Consider the following 27,251-nt stretch of genomic DNA (forward strand, 5'->3'; position numbering starts at 1 on the left):
CTTGGAAGAGTTAGCTTGTGCCAACTTTTGAGTAACTCCTCCTTTGAGATGATTTAAGGTGAACTGACATAGCTGGTAATTTGGGGCCCTTTCATCAAATAAAGATGTGCTGTGGAGGTGTCACACTGAAATAAAGACAGTGGTGAACATCTGTGGATTTTGTTTGTCCAACATCTCCACAGCCCTTTCTTCTAGTAAAACACATTACTTTCTCTGGATCAATGACCTGATCCCACCCTAACCCAAGATCCACATGGTTCTGATTCTGGAGAGAGACCCTTTTGCTCATACTACCCTGTAAATGGGTGTAAAAACACTAGCCAAGCTTCACCAATCACAATTCTTTACCTACCTATCTATCTATCTATTGTACATCTCTTTCCTCTGGATTCCCTAAGGTGATGAGATGTAAGAATGGAGCTCCCGATGACCATACTCCACTTGTCCCTTGGTTACATGTGGAAACCTACCTGTAATAGGTGAGAATGAGGCAAATGGAGAGGAAAGCAGAACCCATTCAAGTATTCACTCTGTTAATCAGGCATTCATTCAACTAATGCGGATAAAATATCTACCACGAGCCAGTTCTTGGTACTTGAGGTACATCAAAAAACAAAAGAAATAAAAGTCACTGCCCTCATGGAGCTTGTATTTTTGTAGGGGAGAGAACTAGAGGAAGAGAGGGACAGTTGAGATGGAGGGATAGAAAAAATATTCAATAAGCACAATGAAAAGTAAGTTATATAATGCATTAGAAGGTAATAAATGCTATGTAAAAAATCAAGCCAGATTGCAGGGGATCAGAAATGCTAGGTTCAGTTTACATAGTTCAATAGGATGGTCAGAGTATGACTCATGAAGGAGATAAAATCTGAGCAGAGACATTAGGGAAGTTAAAATATTAATCATGTGGAAGTCTTGGCAGAAAGCTAGATGGAGCAAGTACAAAGGTCCAAAGGCACAAAGTAGCCAAGAAATAGAAAGGAAGCAATGTGCCTGGAGCAGAGAGAGAGAGAGAGAATAGTAGGGGACAATATTGGAGGGTTAGCTGGAAAGTATAGATTGTATAGGACCTCAGCTAGTACGCCATACTAAAAGCCTAAAGAAAAGAAACCATATGATCATGTCAATGGATACAGAAAAAAATTGACAAAATTTATCATCTCTTCATGATGAAAACTCTCAGGGATCATCCTGAGAGTTATTAAGGGATTCACTTAATAAAGGGAATCAAACCTGTATAGAGCTAGCTCATACTCTGTTGCAGGTACTGGGCTATTAGTTAAATCCAAGTCACAACTTACAGGTTAATATAAAGTGAGATTTAAAGAGGCTTTGTAACTTATTTACAATAATACAGTCAGATTGAACCATAGTATGATTACAGAGGTCTTATACTCATCCATTGCATGATAAGTTAAACAACAGTCTACATGATATTGGATACACATTAAGTTGTCATGGCTTGAGATACAACTCTGAGAGAGTGATATAATATTAAATTTTATTGCATAGGTAGTGTCATGGTGCTAACTCATGGGAAAATCCATTTTTAGCTGAGACTACAAATTGAAAATGTTTGTAACTTTTTTAAAAAAATGTTTCAAAAAATCACCTCCTATAGTCTTTGGCAATAAATAAACAAATATCTGATGTCAATATAGAGAATTCTAGCCTGGAGTACTCAGGTAAGAGAGAAAATTGCAACATATGTTTTGCATTCCTTACCCAATAAGGCAAGCAAACTACCAGTACTATGCAGTACTATGCAAACTACCCATTATTAGGAAGCAAAGTCACTCTTAAAAAACAACTATCAACTACTAAAGGAATGCTATTTAAAGAATACAATTTGGGCTAGTGCATGAACAAAATGTATATTTTCTGCTGATGGTAAAAAGAGTACCAAAGCAAGAAGTAGATGACACAGCATAGAAATTGTGAAATAAACTGAAAAAATTGATCAAAATCAGTGGAGGAGAGAAAGGCAATTTAAGTCATGAAAGACACTGGGGTCAAAATGGTCATTGATACGTGAGTAAGAAGTAATTGGAAGTTTATAACAGAACTCAATCAACATATGTATTTATTTTATATATACTGTGTCCAAATGTATTATATAGCAAAATATACTCATTTCTCCCTACCACATACACTATCTTGATAAAGTAAGGTATTACTACAGCTTTCATTTTCAAAATGTCATTTGATTAATGAGGGGCACTATTAAGGTGAATTAGTTAAGACCATGAGCTGTGGAGATACCATTACCAGGGTTCAAATCCCAGAGCAGCTATTTACCAACTTGGAAGCCACTTTATCTTTACTAATGTGGAATTAAAATCAGTACCAATCTCATAGGACTGTTGTGACAATAAATTAAATATTTTATGTAAAGGTGCTTATGAGGTATCTGCAAAAGAGTAAGCAACTGTGAGCTGTCATTGTTTTGGAGAACATGCATTGCATCATGCTGATAAAGGTCACAAACTAGTGACATGATCACAAAGAAGTTATTCCTCATGTCCAATGGTTCCAGTGGCTTTCTGTATTGTATACTGTAACAATGGGAGATAAAAATGATTAAATTATGTGAATGTATAAAACTAATACACAAATGATGGTGCTAGTGATTATAAATATAGTGAGATTGTTAGTATTTGTCAAGAGCAAGACGTAATCAAATTCTGAATTTTTTAGTCATCTTCAGATATTTTTAGCTAAGCATTTACATTATATTAAAAAATCTTTAAATTGAAATCTCTGTGGTAAGATCGGATTTTTAAATGGGAACCTAAACCTCTCAAGCCATACTCCCACAGGGAAAAAGAACAATTACTTTTATAATACAATATAAAGTTTCTTAAGGAAAGAACAAATTAATACCTATGTTATTTTTATATTAGTATTTGAATGTCAACATTCATGACTATCATAATAAAGATTTGGGGCCAAGCTGCGCAAAAGAGAATTAATTACTGATGATACCCAGTTTCTCCATGGATTGGGCAAATTAAATTTTATAAAATTCTGCCTTAAAGAGTAGAGCGTAATTTTTGAAAAAGAGAACATTTTGCATTACATTTAACAAACTCAAGTCATCTGGCGCACCAAGTACCAAAAAGCTAGCATGGAAATTGACAGGTACCTATTCAAGGAGATGGGGCAGAGGGGCTTTTATTTTCAGGCTTAGAATGGTCATCTTTCTATGTGGCTCCTGATGCATGTGCTTATGTCAGCCTGCACATTTCAGCATATTTAAAGCCTCACACATTTCTTGCCACAAAGTACATCTTCAATAAATCACATGTAAATAATAACCAACTTAAAAGATACCAAAATACTCATTCATGGCTAGAGAGAATTAGCACTACCAACTTAAGAAACGTTGAGATTTGACATAGGCTTTGAAAATTCACATAATTTATGTGGCAATTTTTAAAAAAAACTATAACCTTCTGCACTTTAGTCTCCAAAGGGTGACCTCTATTTATATTATGAAATTATACAGAGTGGTTTAAAAATCAACTTTGCTTTCTCTAGTGCCTGGCATCTTCTGTGTGCCACCTAGGTTAAAAGATAAAGATATGTTTCCTTATTTGCATTCATACTTGGCCCTCCTCATGCCATTCAGTCATACGCTTCCATCAGAGTGAACACTCTCATCTAGGATGCTTATATGCACATTCTTTGTGATACAGATCCACAAAGGACTAAACAAATCTACCTGTGTATGTGTGTTTGTGTATGTGTGTTTGTGTCTGCTTCTGTGTGTGTGTGTCAGGGTTAGGGCCTATTTCACATATGCCTTTGCAAAAGGTTTGTCGTGCAAGAACTCCCCTTCCACCCATCCCCTACTCGAGATCACTACCACCACCACCCCTGCCACTACTCAACTTCATACATGTCTCTTCAAAACTGAGTTCAAATTTCTCAGATCGATGAAGCCCCTCTCTCTCACATTCAATGTCTTCTCTCCCGACAGGAAGAGCTTCCATTCCTTGATGCCTTTTTGTTTTCAAATTCAAACATCACCACAAACTGGGCTTGTGCAATTCACATCCCAGTTTCTAGAGAAGAAACACGTTCTAATAGCATGAACTGGTCTGGATATGAGCCTCCCAAAATCTACTGACTATATCTCCCTGAGATGAGCAAACTCTGTTAGTAAAAGCATGAGTTTTCCTCTGAGCAAACACAGTTCAATCCCACATTGATGAAAGAGCACTCCTTCTATTAGCGGAGATTTATCCTGTGGTCTACAGGCAATTAAACACTGTAACAGACTGAATGCTTGTGTTCCCCTAAAATTCATATTTTGAAACCCTACCCCCAATAGGATGGTATTAGGAGGTGGTTTTTTTGGAAAAGAATCAGAATTAGATGAGATCATAAGAGTAGAGCCCTCATGAATGAGATTAGTGACCTTACAAGAGTCACAGGAGAGTTTGCTTCTCTCTCCACTATGTTGAGGACACAGCAAGAAGACAGCTATTTAGGAACTAAGAAGTGACCCTATTTCTGTTTTGTAAACAAGTTCATTTGTACCCTTTTATAGATTCCACATATAAGTGATATCAGGGGATGGATAAGTTGGGAGATTGGGATTGCCATACACACACTACTACATATAAAATAGATAACTAACAAGGACCTCCTGTATAGCACAAGGAACTCTACTCAATACTCTGTAATGGCCTGTATGGGAAAAGAATCTAAAAAAAGAGTGGATATATGTATAACTGAATTCACTTTGCTGTACACATGAAACTAACACAACATTGTAAATCAACTACACTCCAATAAAAATTAAAAAAAAAATAAAAAGAAATAAGAAGTAGACCCTTACCAGGCATGGAAACTGCTGGTGCCTTTCCAGCCTCCAGAACTGTAAGAAATAACTTTATTTTGTTAAGTCACCCAGTTTGTGGTATTTTGTTATAGTAGCCTGAGCTGACTAAGACAAAGATAATATACATTTGCCATCCAGGTTATCTTTTTGTCCTCTGAAGACTAGCATCAACTTTGCTGGATAAGGTCTTTTTCTCCCCCTGCCCATCTTCTTCTGAGAAAAGGGGGTAAGAAATATTTCCCAACCCATTCCATTATCTAGAAATACAAGTGTAATTGAAAGAATGGGTATTCGGTTGCTGTCATAGGTGGGTCTAAATTACCAAGGGCTTTTATAGTCAAGCAAAGATGTTTGAATATAAGCACTTGGGCAACAGGCAAAGCTGCCACCACTTGAGAGATGATATAATTATAAGGTCCTGATTTCTGGGCTCAAGTTATGGAGACATGTTCTAGAAGAAAACACTCTGACTGTTCCATTAAAACCCCCAAACACAGTCTTTATTCAGCTCTGTGACAAAAACCATTAAGGGCAGAATTCAATCCACTCAATTACACTATGTCCACTGCCATATATTCTTTAAGCAGGAATCTAGAGAAAAGCCAGAAACTTTGGAATCAGAAAGACCTTTAAGTCAATTAACATCTTTGACTTTCTATGACAGGTAAATCTTTGACTTATCTATGAAATGGAGATAATACTCCTCACTCCACAAAATTGTTGTAGAGATTAATCAAGGAGAAAATGTCCTATCTTCTCTTTTGATTACCTTTAAAGGCAAAAGGAAAACCAAAAAAACCCTAGTTGGCACATAAACACATTTTATCTACTTAAGTGCAAGTCAAATCTCCACATGTAACAATGTCCCTTTTTTTGTTTGCTTCATGTCACTGTCGTATTAGAGCTCAAAATTTCCCCACAGTCATTATATACAGCAAGTGTATTCCCTGGGGGCTTTTCCTTCACGTTATTATAGACATTTTAATATGATATGCTTTTAGTTTGTACAACATATTTCATGCAAGTCACATCTCAAAATGCTATGCAGAGTTAAATAATTCACTTAGAAAATTCAATACATAAAGGGAATGAGAAGAAGAAATTAGGAAATGTTGACTAGACAGAGCATTGAAAACCTGTGGTTGTTAATAAAGGAATTAACTTTGGTGAAGCAAAGAATTAGTAGTGAACAAAGCAATTGCTGCAAAACACGCAAAGTGCATGGAGATGCAAGATGTAATGATAAATTTAATATTCCTTATCTAGATGACAACAGGACCAAAGTAATGTAAAACAGAATACAATGAACATTAAAATAAGAGGAGAGATTCCAGAGGCAGAAATTAAGGAGTTTATAGGATTTATAAGGAAACAATAGAAATTCCTTTATCCACCTCTCTGAATCCTGGATATGCTGTGTTTGTAAAATACTTTGGAGCAGTGAAGTCTTTGCTTCCCCAGAAGGAAATGAATGGTGAGAGCAGCCATTCTTGCACCTGCTTGAGGTACTGTCATAGTTCATGAAAAAGTAGAGGATTTGGGTTCAAAATGAACCTATGAGCATTCATTCCACCTTGTATTACTTGTTTATCTCTGGAAGAGGGACTTAGCTCTGTGTTTTGGAATTTCGTATCTGCAAAATGCTTACATTTGCTTATAACAAATGTGCAGAGAGTAAGATCAAAGCTCTTGAATCATGGCATAATCCTAAATAAACATTACTGGCTAGCTTTTCTTATGCCCTCTTCTCACTGGTTTCCATGGGGCTGAACATTCTCTGCCCATTCATTCTTTTTTTAATTTTCAAAATTAATTGTATTTATTTATTCATATATTTATTTTTAATTGACATTTAGTTGATTTACCATGTTGTGTTAGTTTCAGGTGTACAGCAAAGTGATTCAGTGTACACGTATATTTTTTTCTTTTTCATATTCTTTTCCCTTATAGATTATTATTAGATATTGAGTATAATTCCCTGCGCTATACAGTAGGTCATTGTTGGTTACCTATTTTATATATAGTAGCATGTATATGTTAATCTCAAACTCCTAATTTATCCCTCCCCCTGCTTTCCCCTTTGGTAACCATAAGTTTGTTTTCTATGCCTGTGAGTCTATTTCTGTTTTATAAATAAGTTAATTTGTAACAGTTTTTAAATTCCATATATAACTGATATCATATGGTATTCGTCTTTCTCTGTCTGGCTTACTTCACTAAGTAGGATAATCTCTAGGTCCATCCATGTTGCTGCAAATGTCATTATATCATTCTTGCCTTTATTCAATCATCTGATGTTTACTGAGCTCTTACATTATTCTGGGGACTGTTCTCTGTGCTTCAAATAGTGTTGAACAAAAGATACAGTTTCTCCTTCATAGAGTGCATAGTCTAATGAGGAAAGAAGACATTACACATGCAAATAAACTAATTACATATTCCAAAGTGGAATTTCACAAATGTTATAAAAGAAACAAAGATAATGTAAAAACGAATAAGAGAGGCTGACTGAAAGTTAGAATATCAAGAATGTCTTTCCTTTGAAGGAGCATTGAAACTGAAAAATAAATGGTTAGTAGGAGCCAATCATATGGACAGAAGGAAAAGCATGTTCTAGGCAGGTGGAAGAACATGTGTGGAGACCTCGAGGTGGAAAAAAAGAACTTGGTGTGTATAAGGGCGAAAAAAAGCAAGTGCGTGGAACAGCTGGGCTTCCTCTGGGCTCTGAAGCCTCTGTGCTTCCTTTTATCAGTGTGCATCTCACACTGTGGTATAATCTTCTATCTACGGGTGCACCTCTTCTACAGGATTGACATATTGAAGCTAGTGGCTGGGTCCATCTTCTCTGTAAATTCATGTTGCCTATTACAGACCCTAATACACTGTGGATACTCCATAAATATTTAACCACTGAAGGGACACTGGCCCGTGGTGTAAGGTACTGGGAGAATAAATATTTCACTGCTGGGAAAATATAAAAGTTGAGTTAAATCCCTGTCTTTCAATTGCACATTTTCCTTTCAATGTATTGAAAACCTGTGATCTAATAGGGAGTATAACACCCCTAGTGGCATAGAAAAGAACAAGAGTCCCTGCCCTCTATGATCTCAGAATAGAGTGGGGAAAAAGATAAGTAAATGAATGATTAAAGAAGCGAGAAGCATGTGTTAGATTTTATGATAGATGCCACAGTGACAAGACACAAAAATCAGCCAAGGGTATCTTTGAAGGCTTTCTGGAGCTGGTTTCTTCTTCTTTCTACAATATTTGCTTTTTAAACTAGTTTCAGTCCTTTTAATTTGACACAATAATTGCACTGAAAAAATGTGCAGAGAAAGAAGATAGTAGGAATAAAATTTTAAATTACAGAGCCACTGCTCTCAAAATATGGTAGGGGTTTTCATAAAGAATTCTAGGACAAGTCATTAATTTGAGATACCCTGGAAATCTTGTTGGATTACTAATAGGAGAGAGTATTTTAGGATATCATGGAAGCCTTCATAGAAGTGGAATAGAAACTGATCCTAAAATAAGGAAATTAATATTAGAAAAAGTAAAGAGTAACAGAAAGGTATAGGGCCTATGTGAAAATGGTAAGTAGTTAATTTAGCAGTAGTTTGTCTATATTCAAGCAGGGATAGTACCTTATGATTCCTATTTAGAGAGGGGAAAACTGATCCTCAGATAAGTTCCAAGGCCACAGAGTGAATACGTAACAAAATTAAGATATATAACAGTGTTATTTCCACATGACTGGTTGGGAATGTCTATTATTCTTGGTAGATGGATTCATACGTGGGAATTAGTAAAAAAACAAAAAACTGTTCCAAACTAGGGATCCAAACAATCCTGGGATCTACAAGAAACAGTCCTGCTACCCTGCCTTTCCTCAGTCATCTCTCCCTTACATCTCATAAGTACCAAAGAGACTTAGTAGTTGGTTGGTATTAGGGACTGAATTGCGCACTACCATCTCCCCCAAACCAAAATTCATATATTGGAACTTCAGCCAATGTGACTGTATTTGGAGTATGGCCTTTAGGGAGGTAATTAAGGTTAAATGAGTTCGAAGCATGGGGCCCTAATCTGATAGAAATGGTATCCCTATAAGAAGAGGAAGACCCCGGAGCTCTCTCTCTCTCTCTCTCTGTGCCTGCACAGAAGAAAGGCCACATGAGGACACCACAAGAAGTTATCATCTACAACCAAAGGAGAGCAGCTTCACCAGGAAAACTTTGCTGTCACCTTGATCTTGGACTTCTAGGCTCCAGAACTGTGCTAAAATGAATTTCTGTTGTTTAAACCTCCCAATCTGGCATTCTGTTATAGCAGCCTGAGCAAACTAATACAGTCACGTAAGGAGGTAAGTGGTGGTTACTTTGTGTATCATTCAACAGTCACGCTGCAGAGGGAGTGCTGCAGCACATCATGATGAAATTGGCTTACCCACATGTTAGCCACCTGGCCAGTGGACCAGACTAATCGTGATGAAATAAATCTTTGAGAAATTTCAAGATGCAAAAGAAGAATTATCCGGGCTTCCCTGGTGGCGCAGTGGTTGAGAGTCCGCCTGCCGATGCAGGGCACGCGGGTTCGTGCCCCGGTCCGGGAAGATCCCACATGCCGCGGAGCGGCTGGGCCCGTGAGCCATGGCTGCTGAGCCTGCGCGTCCGGAGCCTGTGCTCTGCAACGGAAGAGGCCACAACAGTGAGAGGCCCGCGTACCGCAAAAAAAAAAAAAGAGAGAGAAAAAAAGAATTATCCTAATCAGCCTCATTTTCCACTATGAGTCTTCTCATGGTCTCCTCACCTTTATCTTGGTCTGAGGCCACTGTGAACAGATTCTTAAGTCTTTCTAGAACACTTTCATGGAACAAATGGCAAACTCCACTTCACAGATAAAGAAACTGAGGACAAGAAGTAAGCAGTTCAAGGTCACAGAGCCAATAAGTACTAGACTTAAGTAGCCTTAATAAGTAGACATCTCCTTATTTGTTTGTTTTCTTCAGTTTCCTAGCCTGTTTGGCCCTGTTTCCATAACCCTGATGTTGGTTCATAGGCTTCTGACTGTGGGCTTACATTGATTGCTAAGATTTCTACTCATAGTGTAGGACTCCATGCCCTTTCATTAGATTCCAAGTCATAATCAGATTGGGGTGATCCCAGGGAAGCCCAAAGACACATTTTTTTAGTCTGAGTTCATCTTAACCTGAAGAAAGCAAGAGAAAATGGATTTGGATTCAAGCAGAAAAGAATCAAGTAGAAGAATTCGTACTTTGTTGAAGCTGCCAAATTCATCCTTCTCCAAATATGGAAACTGAGGCCAAAGTGGTTATGACTCTCCTAGGATCATATAGCTACCTAAAGTCATTATATGTATGGGTATGTGTCTTACAAGAAAGGAATTCTTAAGTTGGAAAAAGGAAAGTATGAAACTTTTGTTCAGTTTTTAATTTAGAATTATGAAGAAAATTCAGTGCATAAATCACAGGAAACAAAAAATGCACTGAGGAATTTCTATGTACCACATAAAGTATTTCACTTAGGGAAGCTATAGCCAAACAAACAATTTTAGTCAAAACCCAAATATGGGAATAAAGCTCACTAAATTACAGCAATAATAATCCTAGGTTTTCTGCAGACTTAGCTACGGACCTCCCTCCCTGACCCCCAATATCCTCATACTTCCTCCCAGGCTTGTAGCCACATTGCAATCTAAGTTGACTGTTTGTTCTTGCAAATAGCATTTCATAAATTGTTGTATCTAACATTTACCTCAGTTTAAAGTGCATGACATCGACACTTCCCTCTACCTCCCAATTTTGCAATTCTTTCTAAAACAGCAATAAACATTTTTCCAGCAGGATGTGTTTCCTTAAAAACTCTGGTTGCTTATTGTCCATTTTCTATTTCAGCCAATACACATGTAGAGCTTCTCTTATTACTTATTTATTTGTGAGCTAAAACACTGAGACTAAATTTACTACTCAGTCAGCCAACAATCCCACTGGGTATGAAAAAATAAATCTACTTACCCAGAAATTCTCCATCTTCCAGCAACTCTGGGGATAATTCTTATACTTTCTTTCCAGGAAAGAGTTAAGGGAGGGTAAAACCAGTGGCTTTCTACTTTTAGAAATTATATCAAGCAGCCTGGCATTATAAATTTTTGTTTGTCCTGCTTCATGGAGAAAATCGGACCTCATATAGCCTGAACACTCACCTCTGGTGAACTCTAAAAGTCAACTACTGTGTGAGTCACTCCAGGGGAGCTTAAGTTGGTGGGATGTAATTTAGTGTTCCCCAGCAGGAAAGAAACTAACAAACTCTTTGTGTCAACACTCTAGTCCCCCAACAAAGAACTCAGTCGATCAACTGATCAAAAATTTTTGCCTTAAAAAAATTTAACTAAATAGATTGTGTGTGCCTCCGTGTGTTTGTGTTCTCATTTGACTAAACTCTTCCTAATTTATCTTTGTTAGCTATGACTATTTTATACCAAATGATTTAATTAGATCAAGGAAAGAATATAATAACAGTAGTGCTACTATGAGCTCTGATCTAAGATACTTCTAGGTATGTTATCTGATTTAATTCTTATAAGGATATTCTCATAATATTTATTAACTCCTGTATCTGCCTACGTAAAAGTTGATTTGCCAAGTAGCTTGCATGATAGCCTGCATCAATTAAATAAATCTTCAACTAATCCTAAATAAATTTTATAATTGTTATCCATTGTTCACTGGTCACTTTTCTTTTGCAAAAGCTAGCAGTTCATGTTTACGGTTTGAGCAGTTTAAAAATGTGTACTATAGATCAGTGATTCTCAGCTTGTGGTGATTTTGCACACCCCTGCCCACTGTCCCAACCAGCACAAAAATATTTAGCAATGTCTGGAGATAATTTTGGCTTTCACAACTAGGAGGGGTGCTACTGGCTTTTGGTGGGTAGAGGGCAGGGATGCTACTAAACATCTTACTGATGGCCCGCCATAGCAAAGAATCATATGACCCAAAATGCCCGTAGTGCCTATTGAGAAATTCTGCTCTAGATATTTTCTTTTGTGTTTTATTCATTTAATACACATTTATTTAATATCTGTTTTGCACCTGGTATTTTGTTATGACATAAGAAAACAAATCAAAGACAAGAGCCTTGACCCCAAGGATTTCACAATCCACTGAGAAGAAATAATAAAGGCAATGCACAGTTTTTGGGGCCTCACAAATGCCAGGAACTGTGCCAGAAAGTTGTAACACAGCAGAGGCCAATAAAGATACAGTCCTAACCTCACTGAGATGACAGTTTCATAAGAAAGACGGACATCAAATAATCAGTGTTTCAAAGGAGAGGGGCAGGCTGCTATAATACTATTTAACTTGAAGGATTAGAAAAGGTTGCCTGAAGGAATTGACATTTGAGAAAGTTCTAAAGTACGAAGAGGGATTCACAAATTCGTAGAAAGGCACCATAGTAAGTATGAAGGTGCATGAATTGAAGAAACTGAAGGAAAGGTAGAAAAGCAGAAACTTAGGCTGCTGAGTTTAGTCAGGGGACGGGTGCAGTATTGCGATAGATGCTATTCTGCCATCATGAAGTATTCTTAACCTGGACTCATTTCAAAGAGAAAGTAATATCAGAGCTAGGATTTGAAACTTGGGTCTCAGTGAATTAGGGAGGGAAAAAAAAAAAAAAATCCAGGCAAAGGAAATGGAGGTTAGAGGTGGCATGGCTTGCTGGAAGAATGACAAGGGTTCAGATGTCTGAGCACGTAAGTGTGTGGGTGACAGGAATGGGATAGGAGGATCTAGAGTAACCAGGCTTCTGCTCCCTCATGTTTCTCTGTGTCCTGTCCAGATGCATGAATGGTTTAAAATGACTTCTATTTCCCCTCAAGATATGTGAATGATTCCTAACAGACCCTTCTTTATAAGCTTTATGAATTCAAAGAGCCTTAACAACAGGCCCAGGTAGATTTTGTCCCAGCAGGAGCCTAAATTTGATTGATGAAACGGGATCTTAGCAAGACCTTTTCCAATCCCCTCTGCCCTGCCTTCCTCTTCACTACCCTGCATTACTGATTGTTACTTCCACAGTTTCAAGCTCGGTTTCAGTAAAAAGTCCCAATTCACTTCAGCCTTCATGCCTTTGTACCTTCACTCAGTTCTGGGCTTTTTAAGAGCCTCGTGGCTTTTTGATTGCTGGTGTTCTTAACAACATTTTTGGCAAATCACCCGGTACCTCCCACACACAGCCAGCTCTTCACAAACAATAGGAGTGCATGAAATTCAATTCACAACACTGCAGCTTACACATTCCAAGCTCACTGAAGAGATAAGCCCTCCAATTAATGATCTCCCTGTGTAATTGCTTTCCCTCACTTACCCAATTTGCTTTTGATCATGTTCTGTTACAAATTCCCTCACCTGCTTATGTAGTGAATTCCTTTCAAAGGGAACCAGTGGGGGCTAAAGGGGGTGGGTCGGGTAGTTGGATACACAGTGAGATGGTTTTAAGTGTATTTTTGACCTGTCATCTTTCCACTTAAGTCTCCCTATGTACTGTATCAAGACTACCTGAGGTCTTCCTTGCACTCCTCACTGGGTGATAAATACCAGTTGTTTCCTTTTGTTCCTTTGACTCTCTTAAAAGACTGTCTATTTTGAAAAGGACTGAATCATTCATCTCAATCTGAATGCCTCCTGCATGTCCAAAGCCAATGGTAAGACTAACCAGTCTGATGGCTGATTTCCCCAGTGACGATGCAATCTAGGACGTCAGCTATTACAACTTATTCATCTGTCACCTCATTTTGGGGCTCTGTGTGTGCCGCATAGTAGGAGTTCAGTAAATATTTATACCATAGTTATATGGATGAATATTTAATAATGGCACTAAACTTAGTTTAAGGAGTTTAAAAGAAAGTGAAAGAGATGAAAATGTGGATAAAAAAGAAATATGTGCAGAAACCAAATGGCTTAGAGACAACATCGGAAGCCAGAGGTTCTGATTTAATCAGGCTGGTATGGGCATCTGATCCTGCAGTTTACAAGTGTTCTGCTGACCTTGATGTGGATGGTAGCAGACAGCTACTTAAACTCTTTGAAAACACTTGTGTAAACAAAAGAGTCTGGTCCCAGAATCAGAAAATCAGGTTTAAAGGCTAGGACTCAAGTTCAGTTTCACCATTTGCTGGTTGAAAATGAACCTCCGTGAAATTCCCACTTGCACAGCCCCTGCCTGTGCCAAAGGTGAGTGACAGCAGCATCTCCGTCCCAGGCTAAAAATGAGAGGCGAAAGAGAAGAGGCATGAGAAAATGATTCGCAAACTGCAAAATTAGCTACAGTTATTTAACGAAATAGAATGGATTAGAGTCCATTAAGATGAGATGGATGATTTAAAAGATGCATTCAGATGATAGGGAAACAGAATAAGAGCTGATAATTCGAACAGCTTCTTTATTATTTTATTTTATATTTGATCTTTAGAGAAAATGTCTTGAGATGTTCTTAATGGGCTATAAAAGACATTAGCATTGGAAAATGTATAATATGTCATAGTGGTCTTCAGATAATATTTATTGAAACTCACCTGCCTTAATCTGAGCTGCATTATACACATAGTGTCTGCAGGTTGGTAGGGCATTCACTCCACTAACAATTATAAGGGGCCCTTACATAATGAATCATGTGGGTAAGCACATGTCATTTAAGTCACAGCATAAAGGGTCCCGGTCTCACTGATTTCGATGTCTTGGGTTTTTCTTTCCATATAAGCGTGACTATCCCTGAGCAATGGCTCTCTCCATATCACTCTACTCAGGAAATGGAAGTAAATAAGGAAAATGCACCTTTATTTCCTCTTTGTCAAATTGACTGCTGGATAGTCACAAGGGGGAGCTGATACATTATATAAATGAATTGAGTTTCCTACAAAAATGCATTCAAAGGTGGCTTGAAGGTCACATGGCAGCCATATGAAATAATTCAGTTCAATCAATTCATTTCTCTTGAACCAACACTTTAATGAATACTTTCAATTATGCAGGACTGTAGAGGAGGGAGGGGTGTGTGTGAGAGGAATCCAAAGATGAGTAAATGAGGGTCTTTGTCCTCTAGGGCAGGGCCTTCCCAAATCTGACAAATAGAGTGGGAGACTTAAGATGCATTTTCCCCTGACCCAAGACCAATCCTTCTTTGGCTTTATTAACATTGAAGAGACAGGCTGAATTTTCAAAACCTAAAATAAGAGAGGTCAAAAAGAGATCATCTCAGAGAGTATCTGAAGCATAAAATTAATCTAACTTTCCATGGGTTTCTAAGCTTCTCACACTGAAGAGGTTCTCTCTCATATATTATATTTCCTGTGTATGGATCAGAGAAATCTATACACTTGCCTCAACATTCAAGATCATTCACTTAGATTTCCTTTTTCAAGTTCCCTTAGAAGGTCATATTTTTGAAGCTAGTCCTTCTACATCCTGATGATCAAACACCACTTTTCTGAACCTCATTCCATTCATCTATGTATCTGTATTCATCATATTCATTACCCCCTTCTCTCTCTCTCTGTCATCAACCACAGTAGAATAACAGAAGATACAGTAGGTGCGGGAAGCTGCAGAAAGAGTAAGATGTATTTTAATCATAGTATTTTTGAATTATCCTGCTTCTGAGGGTGACCCAGGAAATGGCTTTTTTTAGGTCTCTAGGTAGGAGAAATTTCTTCCATTCTCCTATGAATATAAAAGCACTGCATTTTTTCTCTAGTAAGGCAACTGTGCTCATTACTTTCTATTACAGTGATCTGTCTGTCTATATGTTATCTTTCCTTGAGTAGATTTTAAACTCTTTGCAGCCTGGATCATATTCTAGTTCATCTCAGTTTTCTTCACATAGCCAAGCACTGTGTTTTGTATAGGGCAACAACAACATGTATGGCTGCTGTACCAAGTGAGAGAGGAGGATGAATGATACTGCAATGTCCTGAGAAAACTCCATCTTGATTGATGAGAAAGATCCATACACAGAAGCATATCTGAAGAGATCCTGCATTTTATGATCTGCACAGTAACGTGTCTACCTCTTCATGTGCACTGCCTTAACAGTTCTGCCATTTGCTTTTACAATGGAATGCCTTGTCACGTGACCCCTGGAACTAATTTGGCTGAGTTTACAATTCCAGATAACAGTTCACTGAAGTTTTATTACTACACCAGTAACCTAATAATAAAAAAAAAGTATTAAGATCGACTGTAGGAGAACTTGAAGTAGTCTGTCACTTCAGATGAGCTATGCCATCATTAACCTTTAAGGTCACATTAGCTGTTATTGAAGTGTCACATATCACTATGTAGAGATTAAATTAGACAAACTATTACTTCATTATTGTGCTAACAAATCTTAAGCTTTTCTGAATTAACATTATACAGACTGGAGACTTCCTTAGCCAGTTTAGTAATAGTGCACAGATTTAAACTATTTAGATGTAATGTATGAGATCAATTTCCTAGCTGGAAAAAAAATCTTCTGAAGCTACTTTCAGTTATGGTAAAGTCGTGAACAGATTTGGGACTAAATTACCAGTTGACATTTAATTTTAAGGCAATGTGTTGAAGAAAAGTTGATGTCTATTGATTTTATTCTGGAACCCTTTTACTTTAATGTCAGAATTTCTCAGATATAATAAAATAAGTTTATACTTTATCTAAAGAGAATACATGGCTCTGAAAACATCAAAGACAACTTGTGATATAAAAGAGCAGCCCACTTGATGCCTTGTTTTGAAAAGGTTATTATCCAATCAATACACTAAAATATGGTGTATGAGACATCACAGACAGCTGGCTGGAAGTGTGGATTAATTCCAGGTTTATGTAATGGCTGAGAGAGAGAGCCAGGACTGTATCTTTCCTCAATCCAGCAAATACTGTCTTATAACAATGGCTCTGGAAGGGACTTTAGAGACAAGCTAGTCAAACCCTTGCCATTTCATGAATAAGGAAAAAGGTTCAGGAGGTTTAAGTGATTTCCTCAGAGTTACAGAGCTTAAAGCACCATCGGGGACAGGACCACTCTTGCGCTCAGACTGCCAAAGCAAGAAACTGCAAAGGAAGCCGCCTCACTTTGCTATCTCTAAAACTTGTGAAGAAATAGAATTTGTCAAAGTTGATTGATAGACATGCTACAGGGTGGGAAATAAGGAACAGTTTTGTGTTCATAATTCAATATCTTTAATAATAAAATTTATTTCTATTATTTTATAAAAAGTACTCTTTCTATCGTAATTGAAACTTTATGGAGAGGCTTATCTTCAATGCATACCCAGCCAATCCAGAAAAATGAGAGCTGTACTTTTGACAGAGCTACAAATTATTTTTAACCATATTTAATTTAAACACATTAAGAATCCTTGTTTTTTTCCCCAATCATTTTTTTAATAAAGTAACAAAGCAAACTACAATCAAATTTAGTATTAAAGTTACATAATTAAATATAAATTTGTGAAATCGCCAAAGTAGAACTGTTGACTGATAAGTAATACCACCATGGAATATTTTTAATTTTTCTCTTGTGATTTGTGATAGCCAGGTTGGAATTCAGTATAGCAAGCCCAGTTTGCAGCTGTCAATCTCTAATGCATAAAGGAATGATTGTTCAAGACTTGAAAGTATTAATGGTAAGAAAAAACTAAGCAAAATATCATTGAAATAAAATGGAGGATATGCTTACCAAAGAGCTCTAAGAACGTTTTCAGAGGCAATGACCCAGAAGGTAAAATGAATAGTAGAAGGAACAGAGAGGACTTTTACCTCACTGCTCTTCTGAATAGTGTCCCTACACTATCTGGATGAGATGGAAATCACAATGACAACATTGAAAACCAAACGTTTTAGATTATACGGACAAATATAAAATACATAATGATGATGATACTATTTCCAAAGCACAGAGCTGAGGTTATATTCCAGAGGAAATTATAGATGGCTCCAAATATCTCAATATTGATGTATATGGAGCCTTAATTTGTGATAAAGTAGCCTCCTGGGCCGCCATAATGCACAAGGTGGACAAAAAGTGGTCAGAGTCCCTGCTCTCCCATTAGCTTATCAAGAAGAGCAGTTTTGTTTTTATTTTTACATATTATCGTTCCAAGTAAAATTTTATTTGAAGACAATAATTCTACTGATCTAGACAAAATGTACAATGTTTATCTGGATTTTTTATTTTCCACTTGGATGTTAGTACTCATGGAGACACCCAAATTTGCTAATCAAACCAAGATTGATCATGGGCATCTCAGAGGATTCTTTTTCAACAATGCATCTCGTGGCAAGTAATTATGTATAAACTATGTATTTATGTTTAAAACTCTGAGGATAACAACTTTCTTGTGTAAAGTGGCATGAAGTATAGAATCTAAGAAGTATTTCTTTTTCGTGATATGCTTTCATGCTTCAAAGTTATTCACTTCCTGAACCAAACCACCTGCTGATTAGATTGATAAGGATAGAATTTTCTCCCCAAGGGTAACTATGGAAGAAAAATTATATTTGCAACATAAAAAGTCATTGATGAGCTGAGTTCAATGGTGCCATATTCCCTCCTGCTTTTATGCCCCACATCTAGTTTCCTTTGCCTGCTCTGCTCCTCTCCTCCACCCACTGCCCTAATCCATCCTGCCCAACACCAATCCTTTCTTGGTTCATCCTTCTACACAGAGGTTCTTAACAGCTTTATGTATGTTGTGGACTCCCTTGGCAGTCTAATGAAGCTTTTTTACCCCATTTAAGAGTAATGTGTTTAGGGCTTCCCTGGTGGCACAGTGGTTGAGAGTCTGCCTGCCGATGCAGGAGACATGGGTTCGTGCCCCAGTCCAGGAAGATCCCACGTGCCGCAGATCGGCTGGGCCTGTGAGCCATAGCCTCTGAGCCTGCGCGTCCGGAGCCTGTGCTCTGCAACGGGAGAGGCCACAACGGTGAGAGGCCCGCGTAAAAAAAAAAGAGTAATGTGTTTAAACCCATAATAAACATATATAGGACCATAAAGGAAGCCAGTTATTGAAATGTTTAAAAATAGCAAATTTAAAATAAAGATATATATGTATATATCCCTTTAATTAACATATTAAATAGCAAGATCTTTTCAGGAAATCTAATTGCTACCATAATTTTCAATTTGTGATGAGTTAAATGATATTTTGATACATCAATAATAACTGTAATATCTATAAGAAAATGTGACAACTTTTATTGGCCACAAAGTTACAGATCTGTGGAAACCAATGAGTTCTGTTGCTCTCATTCATAGTTAATAGAAATGCTAAATTTTAGTTAGATGCTAATGAAATCAAGGATTTATATTTCTTTCAACCCAAACTAATGGACTCCTGATCAAACACCCAGGTTAAATTCTACATTTTATTCAGGAGTCACCTTCTCAAAATAAAAAGCTTTTGGAGAACCCTTCTCCACATCCATAAGCACCCTTTCTTAGTACTCTGAAGGTAGCGTATATTTGCCTCTACCAAAGAACGTGGTTCAGTGTATTGCCATTTTATCATTAATTTCATTTCATAAAGTATTTATTTGAATACTTAAGTAAAACACAAATATGTTCTCATTGTCAAAATCGAAACAACTTAGATAAAGGCAAAAACCCTGTTGACTATCTGACCCCTCACCCCACCACTGAAAATTGTCCATCCTAAATCCCGTTCTCCTAAAGTAACATTTATTATAATTTTTGTTTATATTCCTTTAGATCTGTGTTTTAAGCATTTACACACACACACACACACACACACACACATTTACATACTAAATATATATATGTATGAGGTGTTTTGTGTGTGTTTGAGAAGCTTTTAAGATGATCAAGAATAATGTAACAGGGCTTCCCTGGTGGTGCAGTGGTTGAGAGTCCGCCTGCCGATGCAGGGGACACGGGTTCGTGCCCCGGTCCGGGAAGATCCCACATGCCGCGGAGCGGCTGGGCCTGTGAGCCATGGCCGCTGGGCCTGTGCGCCCCAAGCCTGTGCTCTGCAACGGGAGAGGCCACAACAGTGAGAGGCCCGCAAAAGAAAATAAAGTAAAATAAAATAAAAATAATGTAACAAATGTCCATATCCCAAACACCCAGAATTAATATCTATTAATACAATATTTGTTCAAGATTTTTTCAGGGAATGATGAATTAAAGATAAAGGTAAAACTTCCTCTTCTCTGAGAGCCCTCCAATTTCATTTCCCTGTATACTATCTGGAACTTCAAGAAAAAACACATAATGAGTTTGGTTCATGTTTATATATTAGCTATATATACATTTTTGTATAAATGTGCAAACAGATGTACATGAAATATTTAATTTTATGTACATAAAATATAGTTTTGATGTATGTTTAATTTCTATGAATAATATCATATTGTATATATAATTCTTTGTCATGTTTCTTTTCTCTCTCAGTTATGATGTTTTGTACATCTACCCATATTTCCATTTAGACATTTACTTTATTTGTATTGAGTATCATATCTTGCCCCATATATCACATTTTATTCAATCACCCACCTTCTGAAAAATATTTTGCTAAACACCTTGTATATTATAAACGGTACTGCAGTGAGAACCCTCCTCGATATTTTTATACAAATGTGAGAAAGATTCCCTTTGCAGAATTGGAATATATGAGTTTGGATATATTTATTTCTAATTTTATCAGAGTATGTCAAGTTACTTTCAAAGTGTGTCCATTTAAATTCCCAGCAGCTGAAGATGATGATCCTATTTCTCCAAATGTTTGTTACTGTCAGATTTTTTAAAATTTCATGACATTATTGAGATATTACTGAAGTAAATGCACATATTTGAAAAGTACAATTTGAATGGTTTTGACATTTGTATACGCATATGAAATCAACCATAGAATCAAGATAATGAATATTTCCATCATCATCAAAAGTTTCCTTGCATCCATATGCAATACATTCTTTATTCCAACTCTGTCTCCAGGAAATAACTGACTTGCTTTCTGATAATATAAATTAGTTTATTCTGTCTAGAATTTTATATCCATGGGAACATAAAGTGTAAACTCTTTCTTTCCTTGCTTCTTTCACTCAGAGTAATGATTTTCAGATTCATCTTCTGTGTATAAATAAATAGTTTATTCCTTTTAAAGTTTAAGTATCCATTCACCTATTCATGGACATTTGAGTTGTTTCCTGTTTGGGGCCATTACAAATAAAACTACTAGTAATATTCATATAAAAGTCTTTATTCGTACATATTTTTGTGTTTTTCGTTCTCATTGTAAATAACCAGAAAGAGAATGCCTGAGTTACAAGATAGGTGTACATTTAATGTTTTAAGAAAAATAAATAAATTAATTAAAAAATATAATAATAATATCAAACTTCCAGGTAGTTGTAAGGATTGAATTAAGTAGTCATAATGCTAAGGGCTTTGCACATACTAAGTGCTCAAAATTGTATTGTCTTTATTATAAAGGTTATTGTTATTATTAGAACAAAAAAAAAGAAGAGAGGGAAGGGTAGAAGTCACTCTAAGAATACGGGCTCCTGAGGGATCATTTTGGCTAAATTTCTCTAGTCATATTTCCTTATTCCTTACTTATTCCTGAGCAAGAGCTGTAGGTACAGTGGTGTGCCTGTAAGTGTTTAACAGTTGGCACTCTGAAAAGAAAAATGTGTGTGTATATAGACACACACACATGGATACACACACACATTTAATGTTTATTTTATGGATAGAAAAGATATGTAGTGCACAATTTACAGATAATAATACTTTTTCTTTGTGTACTTAAAAAAAAAAAAAGAAATAGCCAAACTATTTTTCTAAGTAGTTGTACCATCTTGTGTTCCTACCAGCAGTATATGAAGTTCCAGTTGCTCCAAATCCTTGCCATTACATGGTAGGCTCATTCTCTCTCATTTTAACAAATCTAAAATGAAATGGGTGTGTAGTGGTATCTCACTGTGATTTAATTTGCATTTATCTGATAATTAAAGGTATTAAGTCTCTTTTTATGAGCTTAGTTGCCATTTCAATCTTTTCTTTTGTAAAGTATCCAGATCTTTTACCCAATTTATTATTGAGTTGTAAACATTCTTTATAAATTCTAAGAACAATCCTTTGTCTCATATGTGTCGTGAATATTTTCTACCAGTACGCAGCTTTTATTTTCATCTCTTTAATTATTTCAATGGAAATTTTAAAATTTTTAGTTAGATCCAACTAATTATCTTTTTCATACTACTTCATGCTTTTTGTGTTGTATGTAAGAAATCTTTGCCTATATTGGGATATCAAAATTTTTCTTGTTTTCTTTCAGATGTTTTATTCTTTTAGATTTACAATTAAGTCCATGATCCATTTGTAACTCAGTTATGATAAGGCCTTCATTTGTCCTGCTTGTTTTAAATTCTTTATATTTACATATATATTTTAAAATCTATTTATAAAATCTTGTCAACTTATGAAAGAAAAAATCCAGGTGCTGAAACTTTGTCATTACACTGAATCTTAGAATTTTAAAATTTGACATTTTAACACTAATGATCATTCCAACTCATGATTAGCATATATCTCTACATTTATATAGGTCTTCTTTGATTTTACTAATATTTTGTAGTTTTCAGTATGAAGGACTTGGCTACATTGTCTTAGAAATATTCCTAAGTATTTTATGATTTTGATGTTATTGTAAAAGGGTTTAAATTCTTTTTATTTTCCAGTTGTTTGTTTATAGTACATACAAATCCACTTTATATTTTATATTAACCTTGTATCTGAAATCTTGCTAAATTTATTTTTTAATCTTAGTAATAATTTGTAAGTTCTTTTCTGCAAATTCCTGCAAATAAGGAGAGCTTAGCATCTTCTTTTCCAATCTTTGTACTTTTTATCCTTTTTCTTGACTTATTGCTGTACCTAGCACCTCCAGTATAATGTAGAATAGTCATGACAATAACAAACATCCCTGTCTTTTTCCTATCATAAGAGGAAAAAATTAAATTTTCCATTTGTAAGAATAATATTGGAATTTTCATAAAGGCACTTTATCATTGAGAATATATTTCATACTATTCCTAATTTGCTGATAGTTTTTATCTTGAATGGATATTCAATTTTGTCAAATGGTTTTTCTGCAACAATTGAAATAATCTAATCATACTTCATTTTCACATTTCAACTATATTTTTTAAAAAGCTTTGATTTTTTTTTGTTAATGTGGTGAATTATGTTTATTGATTTGCAAAAGGATAAACCAATCTTACATACCTGGGATAAACCTTACTTGCTCATGATGTATTATCTTTCTTATTGTCAGATTTGATTCGGTAATATGTTCCTAAGAAATTAGCATATCTGTTCATGATGGATATTTAATTTTTTTGCAATATTTTTTCAGATATTAGGGTTATCATTGGCCTCATAAAATGATTTGGGTACTACTCTTTTCTCACCTGCATTCTGAAAATGTGTGTGAAAAATTCATGTTATTTCTTCATTGGATGTTTGATAAATTATACCAGTTAAATATCTGGGCCTAAAGATTTAATTTTGAGTATTTTTAAAATAACAAATCTGATTTATTTAATAGTTATAGAGATATTATTCAGATTTTTCAGGAGGAAGGTATAGCTATTATGTATTTTTCAATAAAGTTTTGTGTATCACCCAAGCCACCATTATTTTCTAATTTTTAAAGATGAGTAACATGGATTTGGGGAAGCTAAATAACACTTTAGAGCAGCCTTCATAAGATGCAAAGTCAAGATTTGAATACACGTCCATCTGGCTCCAGAGCCTGAATACTTACCTATTGGGCCATAGGGCCTAGAATAAATTCCAGATATCTTGCTTGGACCCTCTAGTAAATGACAGGAAAGTCCAGAGAGGGTGCTGTTAGTTGGGAGAAAAATAAGATCAGTATTAAAATGTTTCACTTCAGATGCTTACAGAACATGCAATTGCCTGGCAGGTATGAAGTTGGATGGCAATACATTTAAAATGCCATCATTTACAACACTCTCAGAATGCCATGTGAGCATGAATGAGAAAGTTCAGACACTAGCATAGTAAAAAATGTCAACACATTACCAAACAGCGTACTCTCAACAGTTTAATGACTGAACTACAGTAGTTCCAAATCAAAGTAACTTATTTCTAAATGGTTTAATATGAGCAAAGTGAAGAAAAATGCTTCCACTTGTGTTCTTTATTAGGAGGTACTGCATGAATAAGGAACACATCACAGATTCAACGTAGCAATTCTCCAGAGCTTAGCCTCCATGATGAAAAACAGAGCAATCTCTTCCTTTTAAAATTAAGTTTCCACTTAGTGTTTTGATAAAAGATATTTTCTTAATTGTTATTTCCTTGCATGATCCATATTTTATGAGAAAATAAACACTGACCCTAAAAATAAGTTATTTAACTACCCTTTGAGGTTCAGTTTCCAAAACTTTCTCAGTCGTCTAATGCCATATCTAATTTGTGTTGCATAAAAAGAGACTTCTTACAATTCTGTGTCCTACAGCTTTGAGACTGAGGAAAGTGAAAAAGAAGGCCTGCCATTTACTAGAGGTGGGTTTTGGTTATAGTCAAGACTTTTGACCTTTTCACTAATGGGGACAAAGGAAATTGCAAGTCAGATAAAAGTTGTTCCAAACCAGAACAAAAACTAACACATTGAATTAAATTATGACCTGAGGCACAGGCTGATGCAGTGTGGTGTAGCAGGCAGAGCAAGGTTCATGTGAAAGGATGCAATAGGTCTGATCGCAGCTCAGACACTGTCTAGGGCCTTGGGCAAGGCATTTCTCTCTCACTTCAACTCCCTCATCTGTCAGTAAACTGTCTACTCTCCATTAGGTATCACTAGATGTCCTCTGGTGAAATATAACAGGAATCAACATGAATATTTCTCTAGTTGGACTATCAATGAGAGACATAGGTATATTTTAATGCATATTCATTTATAATGATAACAATGTCAGTGCCATTTGTATTGGAATATTTGTCCCATGGATCAAGCTCAGATTGATGGGACATAAAATGGAGCATTTACTGATTCGCCTTCAAATAAGGTCCATGATTTTAATGACACTCCTGTTTACACCATCAACTCCCTTGCTCATCTCTCATTATGTTTTACTTACTTGGCAAAACTCCAACTCTCTATGTTTGCCCCACCTGTACTTGTGCAACTAAATTTGGTTAAATAAAACCATGCTAAATAGACTCACTTTAAATACCTGTACTTTAACTTCACCCAGGCCACTTGGATGCCCAGAAGCTCCAGTACAGATTTATTCCCTTTCCTATCCCCTAGATCACTACTTCACAACTTCTCTTTCCTCAAACATTCAACACCTCATTGTCAGCTTCATTCATTTCACTGACAAAATCGAAAAAAGTCAGAAGATAAATACACATGCTCTGACCAAAATACCTACTACAAAATACTACAAAATACCTAGTAACCCATTCGCTGTACTATGCACCTACAGAGTTCTTCTTCCCTCCACTTACAACAAATGTCCTGTCCAAGGACCTAAGACCAATCCCAACTGTGGTGCACTAGAATTCATCTTTTCTCACTGACTTAAGGTCATGGTGGTTTGAGCATTCAAAATCATCACCTTTTACTCTATTGGATCATACTCATTAGCATATAAATATGCTGTAATAACTCTCAAGTTAAAAACCAATGGAAAGGAAATTCTCCTTTGACCTTATAACCCCATCCAGCTTCCATTATCCTTCATAGAAAATCTCAAAACAGGTATCTGTACATTATGTCCTCAAACCATTTTCTTGCAGTCTCTCTTGAACCCAATCTGATCAAGGTTTCAACTCAGCATTCCACTGACACTGCTCTTTTCAATAATAAGTTCACATCTTACTTCACCTACCAGCTATATCTGACACAGTTAATCAACTTCTTTTTGAAACTTACTTATTCACGTAGTTTATGAGATATCTCTCTAACTTGGTTCTCTTTCTACATCACTGGCAGCTTTTCATTTTGCTTTGTTAGTTTCTCCACATATCCTGATTTCTAGGCAATAGAAAGTCTTGAGTGAGTGTCAATCCTAAGATTTCTGTTTTATCTACACTCAATCTCTAGTAATCTCTTTCAAACCCAAGGTTTTAAATGTCAACTACAGTCTGACAACTCCCACATTTATGTCTTCAGTCCAAGCCTCTCCCTAGGACCCTAGGCTCATAAAAATAACTACCTACTAGATACCTTTACTTGGATGACTAATAACGACCTCAAAACTAATGTTTCTAAAAGTGCAAAACCTGATTTCTCCTCCCTTACACAGCAGACTTGCTTCCCCTGCTGTCTTTTTCATCTCATTTAATATCAATTCAAACGTTTCAGTCGTTCAGGCCAAATTATCCCTGAATCCTCTATTTCTTTTACACCCCACACCAAGGTGAATATCTTCTAAAAACATACTGAGCTGAACCACTCTTCAACACCATTGCCATTATACCACTGTCTTATCTCACCTGGATTTTTTCCATAATCTTCTAATTTGTCTCTCTGCTACATGCTTGCCCTAATATGGTCTGTTTTTACCCAAAGGTGGAGTGATTCTAGCACTCTAATTCTCAAATTCTCTAATGACAATCCATCTTACTCAAAATAAAAGCCAGCATGTTTACACTAGCCTAGAAGGCACCACCTGATCTGGTCCCCACTCACTGTATGACATCATGTCTTAAACTCCCCCCATCTGCTCAGTCTGCTCCTGTCACACTAGCCTTTTCCTTCTCCTAGAGTGTGCCAGGTACCAGTCCTAACCCAGCTATGCACTTCCTATTACTTCTCCTTGTAATGCAGAAAGGTGGGTCAGTGCTTGGCAAATTCTACCTTCCATTTCTCTTACATCTTAATCCTACGAAGAAAATTAGATATTTGTTCTTTTTTTGGCAACTGGCATGTTTTCTTTTTAATTAAAGTATAGTTGATTCACAATATTACATTAGTATCAGGAGTACAACATAGTGATTCAGATTTTTTTTTATATATTATACTCCATTTAAAGTTATGAAATATTGGCTATGTTCTCTGTGAAGTACAATATATTCTTGTATCTTATTTATTTTATACATAGTAGTTTATACTTCTAGATCCCCCATCCCTTTTCCCACTGGTAACCACTAGTTTCTTCTCTATGTCTGTGAGTCTGTTCCTGTTTTGTTATAATTATTCATTTGTTTTATCAGACTTCACATGTAAGTGATAACATACAATATGTGTGTTGCTCTGTCTGACTTATTTTATTAAGCATAATACTCTCTAGGCCCAACCACATTGTGGCAAATGGGAAATTTTCATTCATTTTTATGAC

The sequence above is a fragment of the Monodon monoceros genome, unplaced genomic scaffold (assembly GCF_005190385.1).
Source record: "Monodon monoceros isolate NGI ecotype Baffin Bay Population unplaced genomic scaffold, NGI_Narwhal_1 Super_Scaffold_20, whole genome shotgun sequence".
Taxonomy (NCBI): Eukaryota; Metazoa; Chordata; class Mammalia; order Artiodactyla; family Monodontidae; genus Monodon; species Monodon monoceros.